The 6,598-nt window shown below is 46.5% G+C and overlaps 1 non-coding gene across 1 annotated transcript; it reads right to left on the bottom strand.

Annotated features, from left to right (window-relative positions):
* Nucleotides 1–3,472: 3,472 nt before the first annotated feature.
* Nucleotides 3,473–3,576, bottom strand: LOC112426915 (small nucleolar RNA U13). The gene has a single exon (XR_003018305.1). It is a non-coding gene; the product is annotated as a small nucleolar RNA U13 (small nucleolar RNA).
* Between the last annotated feature and the right edge of the window lie 3,022 nt (nt 3,577–6,598).

The raw sequence follows: 6,598 nt of genomic DNA, 5'->3' as shown, positions 1-6,598 counted from the left end.
AAGTCACGGATGTATTGAGGATGTGACCGGGGGGTTGGTGGGGGGAACATCAGGAAAGGCTTAGTGGAGACAGTAGTGACGGTTGGACTCTGAGGGTTCAGCAGGCAGGGAGAAGGGAGAGCTGGTATAAACAAGTGTAGATGCACTGTTACCTGTTCATAACAAGACAGGTGCCATCAGTAAGAGAGTGCATTGAGAAACTGGGCCTTTGCTGTGATAGCTAAGCATGTGGTTGTTTTCTGATCATTTAAGTTGTGTTTATTGTGTTTTTTGTGTGTTGTTGGTTGTTTTTTTTTTGAGATGGAGTCTCGCTCTGTCCTCCAGGCTGGAGTGCAGTGGCACAATCTCGGCTCACTGCAAGCTCCACTTCCCGGGTTTATGCCATTCTCCTGCCTCAGCCTTCCGAGTTGCTGGGACTACAGGCGCCCGCCACCACACTCGGCTAAATTTTTGTATTTTTTTTTTTTTTTTTAGTAGAGATGGGGTTTTACTGTGTTAGCCAGGATGATCTCGATCTCCTGACCTCGTGATCTGCCCACCTCCACCTCTTAAAGTGCTGACATTACAGGCGTGAGCCACCGCGCCCGGCCTTATTGTGTTTTATATAAGTACGGGTCCACAACAGATTGGATTTTTTTTTTTTTTAAGAGATAGGATCTTGCTGTGTTGCCCAGGCTGGCCTTGAACTCCTGGGCTCAAGCAATCCTCCCACCTCAGCCCTCTAAGTAGCTAGGACTACAGGTATGCACCACCATGCCCAGTCTAGATTGGAAATTTTAAAAAAATGATCTTTTACCACATTTGAGAAGCACTGATGTAGGCAGAGGAAAAAAGTGCAAGCTCAAAGGGTTGGAGAAGTGAGAGAGTGGCATGATTAGTGTAATGCACGTGTGGAACGTGTGCCGGAGATGCACTGGAGACTCACCCGGGCCGTCTCTTGAAACTTTCAATGCTCTGGGCTTTTATAGACAAATTCACAGCTGGGGCTGGGCACGGTGGCTCACACCTGTAATCCTAGCACTGTGGGAGGCCGAGGCAGTACGATCACTTGAGGCCAGTAGAAGGGCACAAAAAATTAAAAATTAGCCAGATATGGTAGTGTGTGCCAGTAGTCCTAGCTACTAGGGAGACTGAGGTAGGAGGATCACTTGAGCCCAGGAGCTTAAGATCTATTTAAGTTAAGGTACAGTGAGCTGTGATTACACCACCGCACTCTAGCCTGGGGAATAGAGCAAGACCTTGTCTCAAAACAAAGTAACAAAATAACATGAAATGGATTCCATTTTAAGAAACAGAATGAAGCATCATTGTGTAAAGTATGAAATTGGAAGCAAAGAGCATGAAGCAAAAAAAAAAAAACCATCTGAAGCCTGAGGTCAGAGGTGGGGGAGGATTGAAGAGGTACAGATGTAAAAAGCTGTGAATCTACCGTGACCAGTGGAAGGAGTCAAAAATGACACATTCTTCTGACTGGAGGATAAATAAATATAACTATTTTCAAGAAATAGCTGGAATATTCTGTGTGTTTAGAAGTACAAGAACAGCACATTTGCAGGGCGGACTAATAGGTTGAAGAGAAGCCTTGGGACATGCACTAACTAGACTCTAGGCTCAGCTTCTGTCACGAGCCCAAAACAGTGACTCAGCAAAATAGCTTATTTATCATGTGACAGTTCAGAGTTGAGTGGTCCAGGGTTAGGGTTAGACAACAACTGTTAACACAGAATCATCTAGGGACGCCGGGCCCTGCTGTCGTATTGCCTCTGCATCCCCAAGGTTGTCATCTGTGGTTAAAGTGGCTCACCAGCCCCAAGTCCTCCTCAAAGCCCATGAAAAAGGAAGTGGAAATACAGGGCCTGGAAATTACACTGATCCCATTGGCCAGAACTTAGTCTCACCTTACCACCCTATACACAAGACTGAAATGCCTCTAGCTGGATAGTTAAACGTTCATTTAAACTTGGGGCGTTTTGTTTCTAAATGAAGGGAAGCGGCACAAGTATTAGTCTGTCACAGAAGAGAAGGAGAAAGGTTTTGAAGCGAATGGCTTATAAATAGTTGTCCAAAGTCTGCTCATGGCTGACATCAGAGCCAGCATGTCGACCACTTCCGTGCTGCGTGCTTTAGGTACCTTATCTCACTTAATCTCAGAATAACCCTATTGTCATTCCCATTTTGTAGATGGGAAAACAGGCTCAAAGAGATAAGTGATTTACCTTCCACACAACGGGGAAGTAAGGGGTCCAGGTGCACATTAAGGCAGCTTGTGCCTGACTCTTATACCTGGTGCTGCTTACGTTTCCAGAGGGGGCAGCCTGGAGGAGAGGGCTAGGTACTGGACTCAACGTGTGAGTACGTGGTGGAAGGGAAGCCAGAGGATGGAGTGGCCAGAGGTGAAGAACCGCGGGGGAGCAGTGATGGAAAGGCCGGAGAGCTTATGCGTTTCAGGGCTGTCCTGCCAAGTACCTCACTTGGCCAGTTCAGCATTCTTTGGCAGGAGGCACAGCCATTGTGTTGTCCAATGCCAGGGTATATACCTTTTTCAGTTTCCAATCTACCAATGGTGACTTTTGAACAGCATTGTCAAACCTTTTTCTGCCCAGGGCTAGATAGTGTATATTTTAAGCTTTGTGGGCCACATGTGGATTGTCACTCCTTTTTTTCTTAACAACTTTTTTTTTTTTTTTTTGAGACAGTCTCGCTCTGTCGCCCAGGCTGTTAACTACCATTAACTTTTTTTTTTTTAATTAATTAATTTATTTTTTATTATTATACTTTAAGTTCTAGGGTACATGTGCATAACGTGCAGGTTTGTTACATATGTATACTTGTGCCATGTTGCTGTGCTGCACCCATCAACTCGTCATTTACATCAGGTATAACTCCCAATGCAATCCCTCCCCCCTCCCCCCTACCATTAACTTTTTAATGCCTCTCTTTCCAGTGTGTGTATATTTATTACTAGACTGGAATCATCCTATGTATATGTCATCCATTGCTATTTCCTGTCCCTTTACATAACGAGCTGCTTTCTGAAATTTTATTTATTTTATAGACAGTCTTGTTCTGTCACCCAAGTTGGAGTTCAGTGGTGCAATTTCAGCTCACTGCAACCTCAACCTCCTGAGTAGCTGGGACACCCACCACCATGCCTGGCTAATTTTTGTATTTTTAGTAGAGACAGGTTTTCACCATGTTGGCCAGGCAGGTCTTGAACTCCTGATCTCAGGTGATCCACCTGTCTCCCAAAGTGCCATGCCCAGCTAATTTTTAAATTGAGACCAGGTCTCCCTGTGTTGACCATGCTGATCTTGAACTTCTAGGATCAAGTGATCCTTCTGCCTGGGCCTCCCAAAGTTCTCGAATTCCAGGCACGAGCCATCGTGGCTGGCCTGATTTTTTAAAAGAAACAGAAATTTGGATTTTATTGTGAAATCTCCCCATCTTAGTATATTGGATTTCATTATTTTTACATCCGGCAGATAATGTGTCAATGTCAAAACAAGGTTTGAGGGAGGTGCAGCTCACACATGAGTGTGAAAACCCAGTCATCACGTTTATGAACTACAAAAGGATCTGGATTTAATTATTTAAAAGACAGCTTGGCCAGGCCCGGTGGCTCACGCCTGTAATCCCAGCACTTTGGGAGGCCAAGGCAGGTGAATCATCTGAGGTCAGGAGATTGAGACCATCCTGGCCAACATGGTGAAACCCTGTCTCTACTAAAAATACAAAAATTACCTGGGTGTGCTGGTGCGAGCCTGTAGTCCCAGCTACTCAGGAGGCCGAGGCAGAAGAATCACTTGAACCCAGGAGGCGGAGGTTGCAATGAGCCGAGATCACGCCACAGAACTCCAGCCTGGCGACAGAGTGACTCTGGCTCAAAAAAAAAAAAAAAAAAGACATTCTACTGGTCAATACTATATAAGACAAGCAAAACATTTGCTGGTCAGGTGATGAATGGTGAATTCTGCTTTCGTCACAGTTACTGTCAAGCATTCAACCACAATTTTTTTGAGACTTCCATGCAGACCTTTGTGGAAAGCAAAGCACTGGGGAGAGATTCCATGAACATCATTCATTTAAACACCCGTTTGTTTTTTATTTTATTTTATTTATGTATTTAATTTTATTTTTTTAAGATGGAGTCTTGCTCTTGTCACCCAGGCTGGAGTGCAGTGGCACGATCTCGGCTCACTGCAACCTCTGTCTCGGTTCAAGCGATTCTCCCGCCTCCGCCTCCTGAGTAACTGGGATTACAGGTGCCCACCCCCACGCCTGGTTAATTTTGGTACTTTTAGTAGAGATGGGGTTTCGCCATGTTGGCCAGGCTGGTCTTGAACTGCTGACCTCAAGTGATTTTTCTGCCTCAGCCTCCGAAAGTACTGGGATTATAGGCATGAGCCACTGCACCTGGCCTCTGTTTATTTTTTTTATTTTTTATTTTTTTTGAGACGGAGTCTCGCTCTGTCGTCCAGGCTAGAGTGCAGTGGCCGGATCTCAGCTCACTGCAAGCTCTGCCTTCCGGGTTCACGCCATTCTCCTGCCTCAGCCTCCCGAGTAACTGGGACTACAGGTGCCCGCCACCTCGCCTGGCTAGTTTTTTTGTATTTTTTAGTAGAGACGGGGTTTCACCATGTTAGCCAGGATGGTCTCGATCTCCTGACCTCGTGATCCACCCGTCTCGGCCTCCCAAAATTCTGGGATTACAGGCTTGAGCCACCGCGCCCGGCCTTATTTATTTTTGAGACGAAATCTTGCTCTTGTTGCCCAGGCTGGAGTGCAATGGCGTGATCTTGGCTCACTGCAACCTCCGTCTCCTGGGTTCAAGCAATTCTCCTGCCCCAGCTTCCCGAGTAGTTGGGATTACAGACACCCACCACCATGCCCGGCTAATTTTTGTATTTTTAGTAGAGATAGGGTTTCTCTATGTTGGCCAGGCTGGTCTTGAACTCCTGAGTCCAGGTGATCTGCCTGCCTTGGCCTCCCAGAGTGCTGGGATTATAGGCATGAGCCACCACACCCGGCCCCCATTTATTTTTTGAGACAGGGTCTCACTGTGTCCCCCAGGCTGGTGTGCAGTGGCGCAATCACAGCTCACTGAAGCCTCCCAGCTCAAGCAATCCTCTCACCTCAGCTTCCCAGGTAACTAGAATGTGCCACCACACGTGGCTAATTTTTCTATTTTTTTTTTTTTTTTAGAGATTGGGGTCTTGCTATGTTGCCCAGGCTGATCTTGAATTCCTGGGCTCAAGCGATCCTCCCACATTGGCCTCCCAAAGTGCTAGGATTACAGAAGTGAGGCACCTTGCCCAGACTTAAACACCTATTTATTGTGCACTTTCTCTGTACCAGGCCCTGATCTGAGCCCTTGCACAGATGTGAACAAGACCTTACTCTCCAGGGACCAGAGGAAGGAAGTGCTACTTCTGTGCTCTGGAGAACCAAGGTCTGCAATCAGAAGAGATGAGAATGGAGGCCAGGTGTGGTGGTGGTTCACACCTGTACTCACAACACTTTGGGAGGTTGAGGCAGGAGGATCACCTGAGGTTAGGAGTTCGAGAGCAGCCTGGCCAACATGGTGAACCCCTATCTCTACTGAAAATACAAAAATTAGCCAGGTGGGATTAGCCTGTAATCCCAGCTACTTGGGAGACTGAGGCAGAAGAATTGCTTGAATCTGGAAGGTAGAGGTTGCAGTGAGCTGAGATCCTGCCACTGCGCTCCAGCCTAGGGGACAGAGAGAGACTCTCAAAAAAAAAAAATTAATTAAAAATTTTAAAAACACCAGTCACAGTGGCTCACGCCTGTAATCCCAGCACTTTGGGAGGCCGAGGCAGGTGGATCACAAGGTCAGGAGTTCAAGACCAGCCTGGCCAAGATGGTGAAACCCTGTCTCTACTAAAAATACAAAAATTAACTGGGCGCCGTGGCAGGCGCCTGTAATCCCAGTTACTCAGGAGACTGAGGCAGGAGAATCGCTTGAACTTGGGAGGTGAAGGTTGCAGTGAGCTGAGATCGTGCCACTGCACTCCAGCCTGGGTGACAAGAGTGAGACTCTGTCAAAAAAAAAAAAAAAAAAAAAAAAAGAATTGCTAGGACAGTCTAGACAGTTTTCACAAAGCAAGACTTTGGTCCCCTCTTCAGGACCCAGCATGGCCTCAGATCCAGCCACCAGGCCCCAAATACCTTCAAGTTTGAGAGTAGAAGGGCATATTTTGCCTTCTTTTTGTACTACCCCTGACACCCTGATGTTCTTGACTCATCTGTCTTCATCTTCCGGGCCAACTTTGCTTCCCCACCGAGGGAGGGTACTATTCCCTCACAAAACACAACTCAAGGCTCACTCTTTCGTCTTTTCCTATAGAAGAGCCAAAGGGCATGACAGTCCCCTCTGTTCCTTTAACCTACCCACTCTACCCTCACAGCCCTTCTCAGCCTTCACAATCCATGTGCAGTCTTGAATTCTGGGCTTCATATTCTCGACACACTCTGCAAACAATCCCCTGGGAAGCTTTATTTATTTACTTTTTTTTTTTTTTTTTTTTTGAGACAGTCTCACTGTCACTCAGGCTGGAGTGCAAATGCACAATCTCAG

The sequence above is a fragment of the Macaca nemestrina genome, chromosome 18, assembly GCF_043159975.1.
Source record: "Macaca nemestrina isolate mMacNem1 chromosome 18, mMacNem.hap1, whole genome shotgun sequence".
Lineage (NCBI taxonomy): Eukaryota > Metazoa > Chordata > Mammalia > Primates > Cercopithecidae > Macaca > Macaca nemestrina.
This window is presented reverse-complemented; position numbering and strand designations above follow the sequence as displayed.